The 23,554-nt window shown below is 42.3% G+C and overlaps 1 non-coding gene across 1 annotated transcript; it reads right to left on the bottom strand.

The window, feature by feature from the left end:
* Positions 1–10,316: 10,316 nt before the first annotated feature.
* LOC117313053 (U6 spliceosomal RNA) lies at positions 10,317–10,419 on the bottom strand. Its single transcript, XR_004527519.1, has one exon. It is a non-coding gene; the product is annotated as a U6 spliceosomal RNA (small nuclear RNA).
* Between the last annotated feature and the right edge of the window lie 13,135 nt (positions 10,420–23,554).

Raw genomic sequence — 23,554 nt, 5'->3', positions numbered from 1 at the left:
GCAGACATCTTTCCCTTGTTCCTGATCTAAGGGGAGAGTATTCAGCCTTTCACCACTAGGTATGATGTTAGGCAGAGGTTTTTTGTAGATCACCTTTATTTTTATTTTTTAATTTTAATTTTATTTTTGGCTGCGTTAGGTCTTCATTGCCGTGCATGGGCTTTCTCTAGTTGCAGTGAGCAGGGGCTAGTCTTCATTGTAGTACGTGGGCTTCTCATTGCGGTGGCTTCTCTTGTTGTGGAGCACTGGCTCTAGGCGTGTGGGCTTTAGTAGTTGTGGCACGCGGGCTCAGTTGTTGTGGCTCATGGGCTCTAGAGCGCAGGCTCAGTAGTTGTGGTGCATGGGCTTTGTTGCTCTGAGGCATGTGGGATCTTCCCGGACCAGGGCTCGAACCCGTGTCCCCTGCATTGGCAGGTGGACTCTCAACAACTGAGCTACCAGGGAAGTCCTGTAGATGTCCTTTAATACAGGGGTCCCCAGTCCCTGGGCCACAGACCACTACTGGTTGGTGGCCTGTTAAGAACCAGGCCGCACAGCAGGAGGTGAGCAGCGGGTGAGCGAGCAAAGCTTCATCTGCCGCTCCCCATCACTCCCCATCGCTCACATTACCTCCTGAACCACTGCCCGTCCCACACCCCGCCCGTGGAAAAATTGTCTTCCACGAAACTGGTCCCTGGTGCCAAAAAGCTTGGGGATCACTGCTTTAAAAGAAGTTCCTTTCTCTTTCTAGTCTGCTGAAAGTTTTAATCATGAATAGATGTAAAATTTTGTCACATTCCTTTTCTGCATCAATTGGTGCTGCCTTTAGACTGTTGATAGAGTGGATTACATTGATTGATTTTTGATTATTGAAACCAGCCTTGCATTTCTAGGATGAACTCCACTTGGTGGTGGTATACTATTATTTTTTTATATTGCTGAATTTGGTTAGCTAATATTTCACTGAAGATTTTTACATCTATATTTATGAGGTATATTAGTCTGTACTTTGCTTGTACTGTTGTATCAGTGTAGTGCTAGTGTCATAAAATAAGTTGGGAATTATTCCATCTTTTTCTGCTTTCTGGAAGAACATTGTGTAGAATGTGTGCTATTTCTTCTTTAAGTGTCAGGTGGAATTTACCAGTGAAACAGTCTGGGCATGGGAATTTCTTTTTCAGAACGTTTTAACCATGGATTTAATAGTTTTAAGATTATGTAGGTTATTTATTTCATTTAGGGTGAGTTTTGGTAGTGTGATTTTTTAAGAAATTGGTTCATTTTATCTAATTAAAAAAATTGAGATGTTCATAGTATTTACTCATTATCCTACTAATGCATATTGAATCTATAGTGATATCCTTTCATTCCTGATATTGGGAATTTGTGTTTTTTATTTTTGTTTTCTTTTCGGTCTTTGAAGATGTCCGTCAATCTTATTGTTATTTTCAAAGAACTAGCTTTTGATTTTGTGATTTTTCCCTATTGATTTCCTGCTTTCAATTTTATTGATTTCTATGTTTTAGCATTTCCTTCCTCTGTTTCCTTTGGGCTTATTTTTCTCCTCTTTTTCTAGTTTATTAAGGTGGAAGCTTAGATTATTGGCTTGAGATTTTTTTTCGAAAGTAAGCGTTTACTGTTTGGAGATTTTGCTGGGTTTTCTTTCTGTTGTTGACTTATAGTTTAATGACATTATTGTCAAAGAACATATATTGTATGATTTCAATTCTTTTAAATTTGTTAAGGTTTCTTTTATGACCCAGTATGTGGTCTATCTTGGTGAATGTTGTATGTGTACTTGAAAAAAAATACATATTTTGCTGTTGTTGGGTTGAGAATTCTATGAACATCAATTAGATGCCAGTGGCTGATGGTGCTGTTCAATTGCCAATGGTAATTGTTCACACCAGCAATTCTATAATCTTGCAAATTTTCTGTGTACTACTTCAGTCAATAACTGAGGAGTGTCAAGTCTCCAACTATAATTGTGGATATTTCTCTTTTCTGTTCTTGTGTTTTTGCTTTATGTTTAAAGCTCTATTGTTTGGTGCATACACACTTAGAATTGTTATGTCTTCTTGGTGAAGTGATCATTGTATCATTACAGAATGTCCTTCTTCGTGCCTGGTCATTTTCTTTGTTCTGAAGTCCGCTTTGTCTACAATTAACATAACCACTCAGTTTTTGTTTTTTTCTTTTTTGAAAATGTGTGCATGATACATCGTTTCATCCTTTTACTTTAAATTTACCTATATCATCATATGTGAAGTTAGTTTCTTGGGTACAGCATATAGTTGGGACATGTAAAAAAATTCATTCTGATAATATCTATCTTTTAACTGCATATTTACACCACTTACATTTAATTATTATGTTTAGAGTTAGGTCTATAATTTTAGAATTTGTTTTCTCTACGTGAGTGTATGTTTCTGTTTTCAGCTTTGTGAGATCCTAAGCAAAAAGCCTAAAGAGTCCTGCACAGGCTTCTGACTTATAAATAACAGATTTGTGTGCTTTTAAGCTGCTCCTTTTGTGGTAATTTGTTATGCAGCAGTAGAAAAGTAATATAGGTTTATTCCTACATCGAATCAGAGGTGGCCTATGTGATCAGTAGAATATGAAGGAAGCGACAGTGTATGACTGAAGGCAACCTCACACAGGCACCATAGTAGCCCTGTGAGGAGGCTGGCATGGAAAGGGATTGAACCCTCCTGCCAAGAGCCCGCGTCGTCTTCCAGTCACATGAGTGAGCCGCCTTGGCCGTGGATCCTCTAGCCCCAATCAAGTCTTTAGATGCCTGTAGCTTTAGCCAACATGATCACAACTTCATGAGGCTCTTGGCCAGAGCCACTTAGCCAAGCAACTCCTGAATTCCTGACCTCAGAAACAGTAAGAGATTATTGTTTAAGCCACTAAACTTTGGGGTACTTTTTAATGCAGCATTAAATAACTAATATATAGACCTGTTGTAGGTGAGGCACTGTTCTACATGTTAGGGATATAGCAATGAATAAAGCCAAATGCCTGCTGTCATGGAGTTCATACTCTAAGGGAGAAGATAAAAACTATATAAATTATATAAACATGGCAGGTGATAAAAGTCAATCAGGATAAGAAGGATGAAAGGTGATGCTGAGGTTTCTATAAGATGGCGAGGGAGTATACCTCTTTGATAAGTAGAAATTTGAACAGTGATCTGAAGTGGGGGATGAAACCACACAGATATTTGGGGGCAGAACACTCTAGCAGAGGGAGCTTCAAATGTAAAGACCACGAGGTGGGAGTGTCCTTAGTGACTATGACGAATTGCTAAAGATAGGAAGAGTTCTGTGTCTAGTTTTAATTGATATACTTCTAGAATGTTTGAATGAGAGTTGCCAGATCAAATACAGGATTCCCTGTAAAAACTGAATTTTATTTATTTATTTATTTTCGCGGTACGCGGGCCTCTCACTGCTGTGGCCTCTCCCGTTGCAGAGCACAAGCTCGGGACGCGCAGGCTCAGCAGCCATGGCTCACAGGCCCAGCTGCTCCACGGCATGTGGGATCTTCCCGGACCGGGGCACGAACCCGTGTCCCCTGAATCGGCAGGCGGACTCTCAACCACTGTGCCACCAGGGAAGCCCAAAAACTGAATTTTAGATAAACAACATTTTTTTTTTAAGTGTAGGCATGTCTCAAATATTGCATGGAGAATATTTACTAAAAATTATTAGTTGTTTATCTGAAGTTCAAATTTAACTAGGTATCCTCAGTTTTTATTTGCTATATCAGGCAACCCTATTTGGAGCAAAGGAAAATCTGAAGACAAACAGCTAAAATGATTACAAGAATGGAATATACATTTTTTGGAGGAATAATGAAGGAGTTTATATGTGTATTCTGAAACAGAGAAGGCTAAGAGGATTCTCCCATCCCCAAATTAGGGCAACAGAATAGAATAGAAAATACAGAGTATTGGGAGCTAGTAAAGCTACCTTTACTTCCTGGACAGCTTCCTTTTGATGTTCTGTAGGCAACGGAAACTAAAACCCACTGAATATATACATGTCTTTGGACAAGCATTCTCATAGGTAGCATAAAAGGGTCATGTCAGATAATATCTGCGATCCCTTTTGGCTTCAACACTCTGATACAATGAAGGGTTAGAAATTGTACAGTAGCTTGTTGTTTTTCCATCTCCACAGAGAACAGAGCATGAGTTGTTAAGTCTTGCAATGAGACAATTGATTAAATGTAAAGAACTGAACTGAAGGGCAATTAAACACTGGAATGACTTTGCCTGGGAGGCTGTGGAATCTCGCTCTTTTGTGATCTTTAAAAGGAGGCAGCAGCTGTTGTGGGTAACGGAGGTCACAGAGTGCCATCTTGGAGAGGGAGGATTGAACCAGGGAGACTTTTGAGGGTCCAGATCCTGGGAATCACTTCTTTTTGGTCTAGAGAAGTAGAGGGAAATGATCCTTTACTTCTCTTAGGAGTTGGTACCAGTTCTCTAAGTTCACTGTCATGTTGATGTAGCCCTAAAACAGGCTTTCAGACGCGTCTTCTTTATACCTGAATCAGAATTACTCAGATTTAACTACTAGAATTTTAAAAATGCAGATTCCTGAGACCCACCCAGACTGAATCTGAAAGAAGCTTCCGGATTATGCATTTTAACAAGTTCCCCAAGTGGTCCATATGTATACTATGGGTTGAGAGCCATGGTCACTGAGAAATGAGAGTCTTTCTTGCTCTCCCTAGGGACAGACCTTTAATGACCTTTATAGTCTTACAGTGGTGACTGAGGCCTCTGCCTAAGCTTATTTCCTGGAGGGGAGGTACATAACGCTAAGAATGAAACTGGAGAATGGAGATGCTGAAGGATTTAAAGATGATTTTGGTCAGGTTGTTCTAGGCCAAGTGAAGGAGTGGAGGAGAGGGAAAGAAACTGGGGTTTACTGGACACTTTGGCCAAACACTTGCATTACAATGAAAACCTATGTCCTGAAACTATTTCTGTCCTTCTTTGTTTTATCTTCTTGAAATCTTCTACCAAGTTTTTTCTTTGAAAAAAAAAATGGGATGGTACCTTTATTAAGCCAAAAAGAAGGATGTTTTCCATTCCATAGTCAGGATAGATTGGAGATGCAGAATATCCCAAGCAGCTATGGGTGGACAACCATCCCTTCTTAAAGTTTCTGGAAAGAACCAAAGGAGCTGGTAAAAATATAACAGAGGAAAAATAAAATAAAATAACAGAGGAAGAACATGGGGTCATCTAAGTAATTTAGTGTATTTTAATATTATAAAAGGAATCCCAAGTTCCACTCTGACCCTGTATTTCAAGAGTCGTTGTTGTGTGAGTCCTTGATGAGGGAGAACTACGAAGGGAGGACTTGTAGGTAGACCATTCCAGTATCCCCGCCAACGTCACTGGAGATTCTCCTGGAGCAGGTCCCTCCAGCCAGCTCTGTAGGTCACATCTCAGCTCCGGGTCACTTTTGGAATCCTCTCCAGACTTCTGCTGAACTCTGACTTGCTTCTCCCTCTCCTCCTCTCAGCGTTTACATGTATCTCTGCTTCAAGTTTGGCTGTCTTCAAATGACCTCCCGTTGGTGGATGGCCCTGTCATTATTAAGGTGCCCTATGCCTCAAACTCCTCTACCTTCTGAGGCTCTTTTGCCTCCTTTCTAGGTTGATGCAGGGCAGGTAACTGGCTTCCCTGGACTTTGTCTCCTCTGCCTTAGACACAGAACCCTGAACCTGCCTATGTGTGGCAGTTGACTTGGGGTCAGGGGACTAGCCAGCCTCTTGCACACTGGGGACTCTGAAACATGCCAGTGTTTACTGTTTGAGCATCTCAACAAGGCATTTCAGCCCAAATGGGGCAAACTCACTTCTTAGCCCAGGTCCACAAAACTTGCCTCAGAATGGGCTACAGCTAGCCTTTGCCTATGGTGATTCCAAACTGATTCTAAACATTTCTTCCAGCAGATTCACACAAAATAAATTTTTCTCCTGGCACAGCAGCCTGGTTTGATTTGGGTTATTTGACTACAAAAGCCCAGAGGCCAAGCATTTATTTAGAAATATTAGGAATCAGCAGCACAAATGAGATTGAGTTTTTGTGAAAAGTTAGAGATTTCTCGTTTAGGAAGGGAGTTCCCGGAGGACCCCATTAGCCAAGCCTCACTAGTAATTAGTCTGATTTCTCAGGCAAGAGGCAGGCTAATTGTCTACCGTCCATTCCGGAAGGCCTAGAGACACTTTAAAACCTACCACCCGTTGAAAAATATCATTGGAAGATTTCCTGCTGTATCTAAAGTCTTTTCTTTCTTTTTTTTAAAAAATAGAACTTTATTGGAGTATAATTTCTTCACAATACTGTGTCAGTTTCTTCTATGAACTAAATGTTGAAACTGAGATCAATATATGAAAATATGAACAAAATGGCTGATTATAAATGTCTTTTCAAATGTCAAATCATGGGTCTATTACTGATGACACTCAACTATAGAGAAGTGGAAAGGAGCTGAAATTTATTAAGCAACACTGTGATATACATGTTATTATCCAAGTTTAATAGAAGAAACAGCTGAAGCTCAAAGAAGGTAAATAACTTTCCCAAAGTCGCGCAATGAGTTCGTGGCAGAGCTGGGATTCTATGGACTGAAGTGAGTGCGGTTTCCAGAAGCCAATGTAAAGGTCAGGAAAAAAGCAGCATTGAATTGGCGGCGTTGGAGGCTGGCTGGCTGGCTCTCAAGAGCCAGGATGATCTAGTTGTAACTATGTGATCTCCCAGGGACAGAATCCATTAACCAAGTGTGTACAATGAGGCCGATGTTGAAGCCAGTGTAGATGGCTCGGCTTGGGTGTAACACGTGCTCACCTGAGCATTTGGACTTGTCTCATCATGGCGCTTTTGGGATACAGATCTGGAAGCACACAGCGTGTGGCCCTGTAACAGAGTCCTTGGGGGAGGAAGCTCTAGTGGAACTCTGGGTCATGAAGCCCACAGCAGCTCTGGTGCCTGACACTTCAGAAATGCCCAGAAAGGTTCCTCTTAGGAGTAGACAACTCACAGAGACATTGCCAGCTTAGGTGCAGACAGTTCACCCCACCTCCTGAAGTTTCTTTCTTTCTTTTTATTTATTAAACATCTTTATTGGGGTATAATTGCTTTACAGTGGTGTGTTAGTTTCTGCTGTATAACAAAGTGAACCAGCTATACATATACATATATCCCCATATCTCCTCCCTCCTGTGTCTCCCTCCCACCCTCCCTATCCCACCCCTCTAGGTGGTCACAAAGCACCGAGCTGATCTCCCTGTGCTATGCGGCTGCTTCCCACTAGCTGTCTGTTTTACATTTGGTAGTGTATATATGTCCATGCCACTCTCTCACTTTGTCCCAGCTTACCCTTCCCCCTCCCCGTGTCCTCAAGTCTGTCCTCTACATCCTGCAGTTTCTTTCTGACGCGTTCAGGAGGGCCCCAGCTTGCAGCACTCTCGTGCAGGACACAGAGCACCGAGCTTGGCTGCTTCCCCCTCTCTTGACACCAGGAGGTGGCGCCGTTGCCCACTTGACTTCTCCTGCTCCTCCATTCCAGTGTGTACTGGCCTCTGTCACTTCCTTCCACGCTGCCCCCAGAGGTCTCCCAGCTGTACAGTGTTTGGATGGGGTGAATCCCCTTCACCCTCTCTTGTGTTCCCAAAGTTCCAGGCTTCCCGTTTCTTAAAGAGTTCTCATGGGTTGTGCTATTTTATTGATCCTCCTCCAGTCCTGTGGGCTCCTAGGAACCCTGTAGAGATAGATCCCCAAGGGGCCTGTGCCTTTTGTTGGCCCTTCAGAATTGGAGTGTCTAAGACTCCATTGTTAAAAATGCTGATTTCAAGGCCTTACCCCCAGAGACTGAGTTGGTAGGTCTGGGGTCTGGGGCCCGGATGCCGTGTCTTCAGTAAGCTGCTCAGGAATTCTGGCACAGAAGTTGCGTTGATGAACAGTGGTGTTGGAGCCGCAGTGCTACCCTGCCTGAGCTGTCTGTGTTCACCGGACTGGCTGGATGCCAAGCTCCCGATGGGCAGGGATGATGGCTCACTCGCGTCTACACCTTACTGTCGAGCCCAGGACCTGGCACCCGGTGTGGCGTCAGTAGATGGCTGGGGCATGAAAAAGTCGGAGGTACTGTGTGAGTGGACTTTTCTTTACCAAGTTAAAGAACTGGCTGAAAAATCCTCCTGTCCTTGGTGCACTGTGTTGACAATGGGCCATCCTAAGTCCCACGTGCTGAGAGTAGAATTTAGGCAGAAGGCAGTGGGGAGAGAATTTTAGCAACGTAGGGAACCAGCTCCCAACAGGCAAACAATGGCCAGGCAAGAAGCATTTAGGGCCCAAATCAGAATCTCCACGTGGCTCAGTAAGTGTCTCTGAAATTGTAACAGAGAGGCCGTCAGGCACCTCTAGAAAAGTGGGTGACGGAGCCAGACTGGGTGATGAGCAGGCTGCAGGAAGAGGGGTATTGTATTGCCCTTTCCACCCTGGCACAACCCCACCCCTCCACGGCCCCGGTTTCTTCATGCCTTCCAGATCTCTTAGAGGGGAGTTCATTCTCTAAAGGCATTTTTCACTTTTTAAAGTATTTTTTGGAGGCCAAAGAAGTTTGACCTAAGTGGAGGAATTGGTAACTTCTTCGAGCAGAGATTAGGCTTTGATGGTAAAATCGTCCAATGTGCACAGCCCTTTGATTGAATAAAGCACGCCTGTATCGTGTCCTCATCAGACAGTGGACAGAGGCCTGAGCAGACCACGGCTTTAATCCCGGGAAGGCCCTTGGAGCAAACACCACGTGGCTCAGGGGGCTTTCTAGATTAGGCTTTCTCCCACTGAGGACCCCTTCCTGCCCTGCAGAATCCATGTTTCCAGGACCACAGCCCCCAGATGGCCCTGAGCTCTGACCCAGTGGCGCCTTTGTAACTCTTAGACTGCATCTGGCAGCTTCACAGAGTTGGGGGATGGGACCCTGTCTTTATAATAATGCGACCTAGCGGTTGCTGCGTTCTGACTGCGCCTGAACTTCATACATGCCTGGCGTTTCACCAGCACTGCCTCGTTTATACCACATAACAACCCTTTGAGGACTATGCCTCTCCAGAGAAGGAAACTGAGGCTGGGATGGCAAAGCGGGGCACAGTAACTTGCCTCAGGTGTCAGCTGGTGGTCCACTGGACACCCAGGCCACACTCAGTCTCTGTGCTATGCTCGTCTCTACTTTTTTGCCCCCAAAATGGAATTTAAAATCAGTCTCTGTTTTTGTTGATCATGACAGCAGGGCATTGTTTATTTTCTGAACTGGACTTGGCATGAGGTTGTGCCTTCCTGAGTCCATTTTGATGCCTTTCCCTCATGGCGGCCCACTGTGCTCCAAAGTGGTTGCCATCGTAGAACACTTGCTTCAGAATTATAGGTAAATTCAAAATACTTTCCATCTCATGAGCGTCTGTAAGTCTGAGTGGCTTCACAGAGATGTTGCCTTATGTCCTTTTTGTTCTGGTTCAGAAGGTTCAGACTCTAAGAATATGTGAGAATCAGAAGAGCAGCAGATATATTTTTGAGCTTTTTATTTGGAATAATTTCATACTTACAAAAAACTTGCAAAAATAAAAATAGTATAAGAGCCCCTATATTGTCATCATTTTTCTCTACTTGCTTTATTATTTGCATGTTTCTCCACTCTCCATATAAGAAAAAACACACATACACACATACATATAATGGTTAAGAAAAAATTTTATATAACATATATATAATATCTTTTTTTTTTTTTTTTTTTCGTGGCACGCGGGCCTCTCACTGTTGTGGCCCCTCCCGTTGCGGAGCACAGGCTCCGGACGCGCAGGCTCAGCGGCCATGGCTCACGGGCTCAGCCGCTCCGCGGCATGTGGGATCTTCCCGGACCGGGGCACGAACCCGTGTCCCCTGCATCGGCAGGTGGACTCTCAACCACTGCGCCACCAGGGAAGCCCCCCTATATCTATTATAATAAGTATAATATAATGTTTTTCTGAACAATTTGAGAGTAAGTTACCTGCTTCATGGCCCTTTACCCCTAAATGTTTCAGTGTGTATTTCCTAAGAATGGCAATACTCCATAACATAATTTAATACCTGACAAAGTACGTTTATCTAATCTCCCCTCCATATATCGATTTTGTTAGATGACTTATCAGTGTCCTTTCTAGCATTCCGCCTTCCAGCACAGGATCCAGTGTGGGGTGAGGTCTTGGATTTTGTTGTCATGTCTTTTAACCTCCTTTAATCTGGCTTTTATGACATTGATCCCCCCTTCCCCTCACACGCACCATTTTTTTTTTTCACATATCTGTGTGCCATCTTTGTGCCGGGGCAATGTTGGTCTTCTTCATACTGTTCCAATTTTACTATAGTTACTGCCAAAGTGAGCACCACACACCATTTGGTTTCGATAGCATGCTCCTCATTGTGCGCTTGTCTGGCGTTTCATCCTGGTTAGACTGAGGTTAGACATATCTCAGGTGATGTGAGTCCTGTCCAGGGTATCTGGAGCCACACAGTGTGATCCGCCCCGCATAGATGATGTTAATTTGGACCTGGTCAAGGTGTTGTACAATTTCTTCATTCTGGCTGCTCTTTTGGTCTTTTTTCCCTTGCCACTAATAAGCAGTGTGTGGGGAGTCACTTTAATTAATATCCCAGCAGCAACTATTGTAAGGGCACTTTTCCCAGCCAAACACTGCGAGCCACAGACGTGGCCTCTTTTCATCCCAGGGAGGCTCCTTCTGCTTCTCGTGACCACAAGCCCGTCTCCTCTTGGCTCAAAGCCCTCTCGGGTACGCCGTATCAGGAGTGGGATCAGACCTGTGGTTTTTAATGCTGTGATTAGGAAGCTGCGGATGGAACTGGAGCAGAGAAAAAGAGGAAAGATGAAGTGTTAATTAGAGGATCTGTGAAGAGGGGGAAAGTGCCTTTAGAAGCCTGGCTTGGCTCCGGGAAGGGGAAAAATGGACTGGAGGGACTGGGAGATCAGGAGAGTTAGTCACTGAGCCACGCTAGTGAAGTTTGGCCTGGTTTTGTAAAACTGAGCCCCTGGCCTCCCACACTCTGAGGGATCAGTAGCCCAGGCCCTTGTCTTAGCAGAGTTCCCGGGGTGGGGGGGGGAGGCATCCTGCAATGTCCAAGGAAGGATAGCTTCTAGAGTGAGCTAGCAGCTGCCAGGGTTTCTAAAAAGACCACAAAATCCAGCAACCTCATAACAAAGCAGAGCCCCAGAGGAGTCATTTAAACTCCTATCTGGCCCCCGGCTGTGCACAGCCGTTCCAGGACCAAGTGGATGCCAAGGTGCCTGACAGAGCTGAGCTGTGCTGGAAACACAAAACTGTCCAACCATTCATGGAGAAATTCTACCCAGCGCCCAGGGAAGCCAGGTTTTCATCCAGCTCTCTGCAAAACAAAGAAGTAAATAACGGTGTCTTCATTATTAAATTCTATTGTATGATCTCCAAACAGGCTTAAGAGAGGCCCCTTTGTTAGTGGGCCTCTGAGAAAAAGAGCTGCCGGGAAGCACTGTGAGGCTGTCTCTCAACCTGGGAAGGCACCCTGGTGGATAACGATGCAGAGACGTTTTTCTATCCATCCATCTATCCATCCATCCATCCATTCTTTTAACCAATGAATATTTCTTGAGTAACTACCACGTACCTAAAGACCCAGGGCACTGAGCTGGAGATTGCGAGGGAAGAAAACTTCCTAATAATGAAAGGAGAAATAGCTCTGTCCTGGTTGGGTGAATAGAGGAAATCTTGACTTTTCCTGTCATTAAGAAAACGTAGAGCCTCTAATGATATTTATAAATACAGAATCTAGAATCTACTGAAAGAAAAGAACTTTGTTTTTCTCTTACTCTAGGGAAAGAAAAGAAAGAAACACAAGCTGGTCATTAATTAGAATCAACCATTAAGTCTGTGAGGTGTGGGGCTGCTAAAAGGTGGTAATTTGCTTTGCAGTTCGGCTCTGTAACTGGGACACAGCACAGCCCCTAGTGAGGCAGTGCTTTTCTATGCTCTCTGTCTTGAGCTTTTGGAAAATAGGTCAAGTAAGCCGGAAGCTGCCCAGAGGGAAAAGCCTGGAAAGAAGCTCATGTGCCAGCCTGTCTGGGGAGCAGAGAGTGGGGACTTGAGATGTAGCTCCGGAGACATGAGTCCCTGCCTCTGCAGGGGACTCTCCCATAGACTGAGGAGGGTGCTAAGGGATGACCAGGTGCCTTAGCTGTCTTGTGCCAGGGGGTCTGGGGGGAATGGAAGCAGCAGGGAGGGCCCTTTTCTGAGCCAATGCGCAGACTCCTGGGAAGGGTTGAGATTTCTGCTGTTTAAGGAATGAAATGGTTGGAAGCTCATGTACCCACTGAAAATGCTCCCCAGGATTATACTGACATGTTGGGCAGGGGTTTCTCCAGGTACCGAGAAATTCTGAGGCTGGATGGTGCACAGCAGAGAGAGGTGCTGTGAAAGAAGCCCCCCTTGGGAAACATTTCTGCAGGATGAGAGTGTGCTGTCTGACAGCCCCATGTCCCCCATGGGGAACTGGCTCACTCGAAGCCAAACCTAGGGGAACAAAGGTTCTTCTTCCATTCGAACCTTAGGGCTGGGGCAAGACCTCATGCTTTTATAATTCTTTGTAAGGAATGAGGAAATCATTGTGAAGTAACCTTCTGACCATGGCTGGCCTTTCTGTCTCCAGCTACAAACATTGACAAGCTTTTTCCGGAGGTATTTCAATTATTTGCTTGTCCAAGTGACTGGTTATATTTCCAACCAAGCTGATGACCGTGACTATAGAGAGAGAAGGAAGCACACCTGAAGCCTAGTCTCCACTGTGGAAACCTACCACGTGTCACTCTTACCAATATAGGACATGACCAAGAATCACAAAGTAAGAAGAACAAAATAAGCCAACAAAACATCTGAGACTCCAGAGTCGATGTCACAAGATCTTCCATTAATTTTATTTATTTATACCCTACCTACTTGCAAAAAATGTGTCAGAGCACGTTTAGATCGTTCACATGTGAAATCTCTCAGAGCCCCATTTCGAATCCATTTACACGAACTTGGTATGTAATTCTCACAAGTTGTCTCAGCTCTCAGGTATAAAAAGCAGCAGATAGTTAAATGTGGAAGAAGCTACTATAGATAGGTAAACTGATAACAGCAAGAAATTAGGGTCAACAAGAGAGGAGCCAGAAAAACTACTATAAGAGTCCCAAGAACTCAAAACTAACTATCTAGACCCATTTAGTGTAGGGTTAAAGAACCCTTAGAATCTTAAATCTACTCTAGACTGATACTGATGTTTTTATGGATGACCCTAAGTCTCTAAGAGAAGATGAAATTATGTTCACTTCACCTTGTTTAGGAAGTTCGAATATATTTGGTTAGGAAGATTTTTGCCTCATATCACTAAAATTCTAAAATTTTCTGTTTAAATAAATTTTCAAGTATTGGAAGACTTAGTCATCTAGAATGACTCAAGGTTCAAGGTTCAGAGAAGCCCAGGTAGCAAATTTTCATCTTGAACACAGGTGTGTTTAGGGTTTAAATCAGTTGGCTCTTGATACAAATTATACTTCCCATCTTGAAAGGTGTAATTTGCAAATGGAATTAATGTGATTCATACAGCAATGAATCAGAACCACAGGACCAGTTTTTCATTTGGAATCCATATGAGCTTACAAAGGACCAAATGGAAGTGGTGCCTCCCCAAGTTAAAAAAAAGTCTAGAAATATAATTCGAGGTGTTTGATCTGCTAGAACCAAGTAACTTTTTGGTTTGGTTGGTATGTTCTGGATCCCTGGAATTGGCTGGGTGTAGGGCACACTGGCCACTGGTCTTTGGCTGCTAAGAATCCATTCCCCTCCTTACATGGAGGGAATCCTGATGGAGAGATGGGCTCTACCTCTCACATAGAAGCCAGAGACACCCAGTCACCTCTCCTAGCCCTAAAAGGATGTGAGCATGTGACTCATGATTGAGCCAGGATTAGCCTTGGCTTTTGAATCCACAGAGGGTGCTAATCTTTGGTGAAGTCTACACTATTTTAATAAGATAAGGAGAAGTGTCAGGGTAGGGGGAAATGATTGCCCTTGGAAAAAAGCAAGCCTTTTTTGTAGGATAGCCTGTGATATGTGTGTGTGTGTGTGTGTGTGTGTGTGTGTGTGTGCACGTGAGTGCGCATGCATGTAATGTGTATATGTGATAGAAATACTCCTAGAGTCACACTTTGGGGTATAGGTGATGATTAGCCAAGGAAAATGGAAACAGTGGTACCAGAGAAAGAATCTGGATCTGCCCTACGTTTACATATTGATACTAGGGTGAGACATGGCCTGGATCCAGTGATACAAAAAGTAAACATAATATTGGTAATAATAGTAATAAAAAATCTTATATTCTTTGAATGCTTAATATGTGCCAAGTACTGTGCTAAGGAATTAGCACAAATTATCTCATTTAATACTTATTGTTAACATATATGGTAGGTCCTGTTCATGTCCATATTCTACAACACTAGTCATGACTGCTAGATCACCAAATCCAGGGGTCATTTTTAAGTCCTCATCTTCATCTTTAGTGGCATAGACCACATTAACTTCTTCCTCCTTTGGAAGTTTGCCTACTTTGTTTTCTAGGACACTATATTATTTTGGTTATCCCATTCTCTGGCCACTACTCTGTTTCTTTTGTGACCTGTTCTTTCTCTGCTCTCACCTCTTATACAGGGGTCTTCCATCCTAAGCCTTCACACTCTCTATGGGTGATTCCATAAATTATAGTACCACCTATATATTGATGATACTCAAATAACAACAAGAGTAATAACTAACATTTATTGAGTGGTTTCTATCTTCTAGGTTCTTTGCATATAAGTGGTTTATATATAAAAACTTATTTGATACTCAACATCCTGAAGTAGGTTCAATTATTGTCCTGGTTTTATAGATGAGGTAACTAAAGTACAGAGGCTTGTCAAGGTCACAGTGCTAGTCAGTGTTGCAGGCAGAATTCCAACCCAGGTGTTTACCTAAGCACCTGAGTATGGGACCCTCTTTAAGAAAAAGAATACAAAATGACAAATAAAAATTAAGTAGAAAAGTGAATATTTATTTAGAATGAGAAAAGAAATCGTGACAAGTTGAGAATCTTAAAGAACTGACAGAGGCTTCCATTTTTGGCTAAGATAGAGTAACAGGGACCACATTTACTGATACAACCAACAACACCATCAGAAAAAGTGGACAAAATATATAAAACAATGACTTTTCAAGACACTGGATATCAAGAAGCAAAGGACAATGATCCCTAAGAAATGGGAAACAAATGAAATAAACCTTACAATCTCCCTACCTTACTTCATTTATAGCTTCTAGGCTATAGTACAAAGAAGGGAAATCCAGGTAGAACCGGGTAGACTACCTGAATTGGGAGGTTGAGCTGAGAGTCTGGGGAAGAGATAGCTAGAGTTCATAAACAGAGTCCTGGAGAAGAAAGAGCTGTAGAAAGAGAATTCCAGAGATCTGCAGAGAGTTCCCCTTAAGTATTTGACAGAGCACTAATCAATGCATGTGTGTGAGGAAACTACACAAGGCTGGAGAAAGAATCATACGAAAGGATTAGAAGGAACAGTACCTAGTGTTTGTACAAGGTCAAGAATAGTACCTCTTCCCACCAGCCAGACTGGAAACCTTCGTGATTCTTGAAACATAAGGTAGAATACTCAGAAGTAAATTGCCTCAGTAGTAGGAAATGATTAGCTCTAGACTAAAGACTGGTCTGCTCTCACCTAAAAATTTTTTTAAAAACAAGGTGAAAAAGAATCAAGCTATTTCCTAGTAAATTAACTGCATCCCAGGAAGAAACCAAAAATATCTACACCACCACCAAAATACCCAACAGCCAAGAAGAAAAATTCATGACTGGTATCCAATAAAGAAGTTACCAGGTATGCGAATAAGCAAGAAAGTATGACCATAATAAGGAGAAAGATCAATCACAATCAAACTAGAACTCACACAGATGTTAGAATTGGTAGGCAAGGACATAAGAACAGCTATTATAACTGTATTACATATGTTTAAGGTAAATAGAAACATGAAAATTATAAAAAATACAAATTAAATCTCTAGAGATGAAAACTACAATACCTACAGTGAAAAATATCAATACATTAGAGAGAATTGATAGCAGATTAGACATCATAGAAGAGTAGTGAACTTGAAGACATAGCAATATTTAGCCATTTTAAAGTGAAGCAAACAGGGAAAAATAATTTAAGAAAATGAACAGAGTATCCATATATTGAGGGACATCTTCAAGTGGCCTACACATGAGCAATTAGAGATCCTGAAAAGGAAGTGGGCAAAGAAAAATTATTTGAAAAATATTGGTCCCCAATTTTCCAAATCTCATTAAAACTACATGAAATGTAATGAATCCAAACACAAGAACACTGGAGAAAACTACACCAAAGCACACCATAATCAAATTGCTGAGAAAATATTCAAAGCAACTTAGAGGAAAAATGACAAGTTAGGGGCTTCCCTGGTGGCGCAGTGGTTGGGAGTCCGCCTGCTGATGCAGGGGACATGGGTTCATGCCCCGGTCTGGGAGGATCCCGTATGCCGTGGAGCGGCTGGGCCCGTGAGCCATGGCCGCTGGGCCTGCACGTCCGGAGCCTGTGTTCTGCGGCAGGAGAGGCCGCAGCAGTGAGAGGCCCACGTACTGCAAAAAAAAAAAAAAAAAAAAAAAAAGGCAAGTTATAGTCAGAGGAACAAAGAAAACAATGACAGCAGGTTTCTCATCAGAAAAAACAAACCAAACCAAAAAAAAACAAAACCAGAAAAACTCCAGCAAGAACAACAACAACAAAAACACAAGACAGTAGAGTGACATGTTTAAAGAACTGAAAGAAAAAAAACTGTTTACACAAGATTTTATACCTAGCAAAGATATCTTTCAAGAATGAAGGCAAAATAAAGCCTTTTACAGACATACAAATGCTGAATGAATTTATCACTAACAGGCTTCCAGTATAAGAAATATTAAAGGAAGTCTGTTAGGCAGAAGAAAAATGATACTAGATGGAAATATGGATCTACAAAAAGGATTGAAAAGTATTGGAAGTGATAATTACATGGGTAAATATATGAGTTTATCTTACATTTAAATCTATTTGAAAGATAACTGATCATTTGTCATCAGGCAAATGCAAATCAAAACCACAATTAAATATTACTAGGGTAGCTATTGTAAAAAAAGCTGAATAATAACATGTATTGATGAGGATGTAGAGAAATTGGAACTTGCATACACTGGAAACTGGACCATGTATGTAAAACAGTGCAGCTTTTCTGGAAAGCAGTCTGGCAGTTCCACCAATGGTTAAACATAGAGTTACTATATGACCCAGCAATTTTACTCCTAGGTACATAACCAAGTGAAATAAAAACATGTCCACACAAAGACATACACAAGAGTGTTTACATCAACATTATTCGTAATAGTTCCAAAGTGGAAACAACCCAATGTCCATCAACTGATGACTGGATAAAAAAGGTGGTATATTTATATAATGGAATATTATTCAGGAATAAAAATGAATAAAATATTGATACATATTACAACTTGAATGAACCTTGAAAACATTATGGTGAGTGAAAGAAGCCAGTCACAAAAGACCACATATTATCTATTCCACTTATATGAAATGTCTAGAATAGGCAAATATAGAGATGGAAAGTAGATTAGTGATTACCTTGAGCTTGGAAGGATGGGAGATGGGGAGCTATTGGCTAAAGGGTATGGGGTTTCCTTTGGGGGTGATAAAAATGTCCTGGAATTAGTGGTGATAATTGCACAATTTTGTGAATATACTAAAAACCATCAAAATGTTCACTTTCAAAGGGTGAATTGTATAGTATGTGATTTATATCTCAATGAAACTCTAACCAAAAAAAGATAATTGGCTGTTTAAACAAAAATAATAACAATTAACTGTGAGTTTTATAACATATGTATAAGTAGGATGCATGAAAACATATGTTATAAAGGCCTAGAGGGAAGAACTAGAAATAACACCATTGTAAGACTTTTATACACTACATAAAGTGATATAATATGACTTGAAAGTACACCATGATATATTAAAGATGTATAATATAATCCCCCAAAGCAGCCACTAAAATAACAAAGAGTTATAATTAATAAGCCAGCACAGGAGAGAAAATGAATTTTAAAAAGTACACAATCTAAAAGGAACCAGGAAAATAGGGGGAAAGTATTAAGAACAGATGGGACAAATAGAAAACAAATAACAATATGATAGATTTAAAACTAACTTTATCAGTCATCATATAAAATGTAAATAGTCTAAACACTCCAATTAAAAGGCGGAGATTATCAAATTGAATAAAGAAGCAAGAACTAATTATACATTGCCTGCAGTAAGCACACTTTAAATATAAAGACACAAAATAAGTTAAATGTAAAAGGATGGGAAAAGCTTACCATGTTAATCTCTATCAAAATAAAGCTGTAGTGGCTGTATTAATATCAGACAAAGTAGATTTCAGAGTAAAGAGTATTACCAGAAATACGGAATATCATTTCCTAGTGAAGGAGCCAGTTCATCAAGAGGGCATAAAAATCCTAAGTATTATGTACCTAATAACAAAGCTTTAAAATACATGGAAACTAATATAACTGCAAAGAGAAATAAACAAATCTTCAATTATAGCTAGATATTTCATTACCCCTCCCTCAATAATCAATAGAATAAGTAGAGAAAATAAGAAAATCAGTAAGACTCTAGAAGATCTGATCAGCACCTTCAACCAACTCAACTTGACAGATATTTAGAGAGCATACCACCTAACATCAGCAGAATTCACATTCTTTTCACAGTGCATTAGCCAAAAGAGACCATATTCTACAGCAGGAAAAGCAGTCTCAATAAATTTAAAAGGATTCAAGTTGCTCAGTGCATGTTCTCTGGTCACAATGGAATTAAATAAGAAACGAACAAAAGAAAGATCTCTGGAAAACTTCCATATCTTTGGAAACTGAAAAGCATACCTCTAAATGGGTCAAAGAAGAAATCAAAAGGAAAATTAGGACGTATTTTAAATTGAATGAAAATAAACCACAATCTATCAAAGATCAGGAAAGGATGGTTTATAAAGGGTCCCAAGGAAAGTTTTGAGGGTGATGGCTATATTCACTATTTTATGTGTGATGTGATTCACTAACTTGTGGGTGATAATTTCATGGATATATGACAATGCCAAAACTTGTCAAACTGTACACTCTAAGTATGTGTTTATTCCCTGTCAATTATATCTCAATACAGTAGTCAATGAAAAGTCATTTAAAAAAGCTAACAGAGGGCTTCCCTGGTGGCGCAGTGGTTGAGAGTCCGCCTGCCGATGCAGGGGACACGGGTTCGTGCCCTGGTCCGGGAAGATCCCACATGCTGCGGAGCGGCTGGGCCCGTGAGCCATGGCTGCTGAGCCTGCACGTCCGGAGCCTGTGCTCCGCAACGGGAGAGGCCACAACAGTGAGAGGCCCGTGTACTGCAAAAAAAAAAAAAAAAACTAACGGAGACTGCAAAAGTAAAATAATCCAGAAAAAATGAATTTTTATTAATTAATCTCTGACACATACCTAAAATGCTTTTTTCTACAAAAAATTTGTTTTTGCTGAATACTCTTTGATTGCCTTTCTATATGTCAAAAATCTTGTAACATTATTTTCTATTAGAGAGAATAGAACGTATTCAGCCTTTCCTCTGTCTTTGTTAATCAAAACTGGTTTTTATTACTTACATTTTAGAAAAGTTTCAAGCTGTTTTACTCCATTGGTGACAACTATGTGTTCTGTTTTGGTATCATTAGAAATCATCAGGACAAGGTGAATCAGATACGCCAAAATGTGATTTGCTGGGATGCAAAAACATATGTTTTCACCTACCGATATGCTTGCTATTTTTGGTGTTACTCTAGGACCATGCCCTGTGAACACAGGTATTTTGATATACTCCCTTTTGTGCAATTCCAATTGTATATGCTGCATTTTCAAGTATAATTACTGAGGGCCTGTAGGTACCAGGCACTATTCTAAGTGCTTCAGGTATAGCAGTGAATGAGATTGACAAAAAAAAAAACAAAAAACGCTTGTCCTCAGGAAGCTTACATTTTAATGGCAGGAGACATAAAGTGATAAACCTTAAAATTTATAGTATGTTGTATTGCTAAGCGCTATGGCAAAAAAAAATGAAGTAGGAAATGAGGAGGAGGATTCAGTTTTATGCAGCGTGGTTAGTGGAAGTCTTACTGAGAAGGTGACTTTTGAATAAAGGTCTGAAGGATGTAAGAGAGAGAGAACCATGGGAATATCTGGGAGGAGAAGGTTCCACACAGAGGAGCAGCACGTGTAGAGACCTGAGGCTGGCTGGGGAGTGGAGGTCTGAGGGACAGAGCAGCTTTTGTGGGGGAAGGAAGGTGAGAGAAGTAGGAGGGGAGGTCAGAGCAGAGTGCCCAGGTTGTGTAGGGGTGCAGATTTTACTCAGGGTAGGATGGAACATTGGAGGATTTTGGGCAGAGGGTGACAAGGTCTGATTTGTCTTAATATGGTCACTGTAATGGGTTGAAGTCTTAACCCCCAGTACCAGTGAGTGAGAACTCATTTGGAAATAGAATCTTTGTAGATGTAGTAAAATTAAGGATCTCTAGATGACATACTGGATTTAGGATGGGCCCTAAATCCAATACTGGTGTCCTTATAAGAAGAGGAATAGACACAGAAGAATCCAGAGACATAGAGAGGAAGGCAATGAGAAGATGAAGCAGAGATTGGGGTGATGCGTCTACAAGACGAAGGGATGCCAAGGATTGCCAGCAACCCCCAGAAGCTAGGAGAGAGGCATGGGGCATCCAGATTCTCCCTCAAGGGTCTGCAGTGGTCTGAACCCCACTGACACTTGATTTCAGAGTTCTGGGCTCCTGAACTGTGAGAGAATAAATTTCTGTTGTTTCATGAAATTGAGTTATTTGTAGTGAGGTGGATGGACCTAGAGTCTGTCATACAGAGTGAAGTAAGTCATATCAAAATACCATATGCTAACACACATATATATATGGAATCTAAAAAAAAAAATGGTTCTGAAGAACCTAGGGGCAGGACAGGAATAAAGATGCAGACGTAGAGAATGGGCTTGAGGACACGAGGAGGGGGAAGGGTAAGCTGGGACGAAGTGAGAGAGTGGCATGGACATATATACACTACCAAATGTAAAATAGATAGCTAATGGGAAGCAGCCACAGAGCACAGGGAGATCAGCTTGGTGCTTTGTGACCACCTAGAGGGGTGGGATAGGGAGGGTGGGAGGGAGGGAGGCGCAAGAGGGAAGAGATATGGGAACATATGTATATGTATAGCTGATTCACTTTGTTATAAAGCAGAAACTAACACACCATTGTAAAGCAATTATACTCCAATAAAGATGTTAAAAACAAAACAAAACAAAACAAAACAAAAAAAGATGATGGAGGCTAAGTAGCCAAAGAGGTGGATGGACTGTGCTGGTTCTTAGCGCGAGTTTCTCGGCAGACCACCTTTCAGCCTGGCCAGCTTGCTCCACGTTAAGCTCTGCTGGAAGGGGGTGCCAGAGGGTGACACAAGGCTGGGGAGGGAGGAGTCCATCCTGTGCGTTGATTTCCCTTCCCGTCTGTGGCACTGCAACGATAGCTGGTTCCGATTTCCCGCTTTTCCTCGTGCTCCCAGAGCCAGCCTCATGGGGCCCCCCAGAGGTACCCGCGCATGCTGCCTATGGCTCTCTCCTCGGAGGCCCGGCTCTGTGGGCCCCTTCTCACAGGCTGTGGGTTCAGGTGAGCCTGACCCTTCTCTCTGTGTCCCCAGCCGAGGGCGGGTGGCTGCTTCCTGCCCTGACCTCTGTGCTACTTCATGCCACCCTTGTACCTTTTCAGTTCTCCAGTACCTGCTTAATGATTTATATTAAACTCTGTTAAAATAACTGATGGGACTTCCCTGCTGGTCCAGTAGTTAAGACTCCGTGCTTCCACTGCAGGGGGCGAGGGTTCCATCCCTGGTCGGGGAACTAAGATCCCGCCATGGCACGTGGCATGGCCAAACAAAAACAAAAACAAAAACAAAAAAACACAGAGTGCCGTGGTTTCTAGTTCCCAAACAGACTGATGCCTAAAGCATGGATGACTCCAAGAAAAATTCGAGTAACAGAAAGAATGGAGGTGCCTCAATGGAGATAGACAAGCCTGTGGGAGGAGTGGGTTCAGAGTCTGGATCTGGACAAATTCCAATTAGATGTCTGTTAGACGGCATGAGACATCCAGGAGGGATGCTGAGTGTGGTCTTGGCTCTGTGAATTCCGAGTTCCGGGGAGAAGTGTGGGCTGGAGAGAACTACCTGCAGCTCACCAACACACACAGGTGTTTCGAGTCACAGCCTGTAAGCCTGTTCTGTGACACTCCAGGTCTTAGCACAGAGCTTGGCACAGGGAAAGGCTTCATACATATGTGCTGAATGAAGGACACATGGGTAGAAGAATCAGCAAATGGCGTTAGCTGAGTCATCGTGCCTGTAATAGTAAACTGTTTTGAAAATGAAGTTTCCTAGGAATGGAACTAATATGACAGGGAGGAACTTGTGGATGGACTCCTCCGAATCAACTTGCTTGTCAAGCCATGTGCAGGAACCTGGGTGACCAGGCGCCAGAGGGCATTTCCCTAGCAAGCATCCCCTGGGAATTTTTTGGAACCCAAGTGTGGTTTCTTTCAGTGCAAAACTAGTGTGTGGAAACAGAGGCTCTGGTTCCCAGCAGTTGAACATAACATCCCCTCTCTGAGCCGCCTGATGAATGAAACATGGCCTTTTGTTTGGCGTTTCTTTCTTTTATTCACCCTGGCCTCACACTTACCATCAGCTTCGAGTTCCAGTAAATTATTCATTACTCATCTCTTCTCGTCATTTAGCTTGGGAGCAGGACATCCTTGGGGTTAGGCTTGCCTTTGGTCAGGTCGAACGATGTCAGGTAAGGCCCTTCCTCCTCTGGCCAGGAGCTGAGGGAGTGGAAAAGACTGCCTGGACCCCGGTGTCACAGGCAGCCACCTGGGGCTGGCCCACGCTGAGGGCCACAGGTGTTGGGTGGCTGTCACGATTCTGCTTTTTCACTTGTTTGTTGCAGCAGCATCGGAGGTGAGCAGCGAAAGCACCAAAGGAAACAAAACAAAAGGGTAAGAGAAAGAATTCCCAAAGCCACATCCTTCACCCCGGAGAACTGGTCAGTAGGCCTGGCCGATGTGACGAAGCTGGGCTTGATCTTTCCAGCATGCGTGATTTGTTTTCATCCCAAAGAAGAACTTCCCTTTTAAAAAATACGATAGCTACATCTGCAAATCACGTGATCATGCTTGTCAGCTGCAGTGCAAGAGTTAAAATTTGTGAGGTTTAAGTAAACTTGGTTTAAAATAT

Source organism: Tursiops truncatus, chromosome 7 (genome assembly GCF_011762595.2).
Source record: "Tursiops truncatus isolate mTurTru1 chromosome 7, mTurTru1.mat.Y, whole genome shotgun sequence".
In the NCBI taxonomy this organism is placed as follows: domain Eukaryota; kingdom Metazoa; phylum Chordata; class Mammalia; order Artiodactyla; family Delphinidae; genus Tursiops; species Tursiops truncatus.
This window is presented reverse-complemented; position numbering and strand designations above follow the sequence as displayed.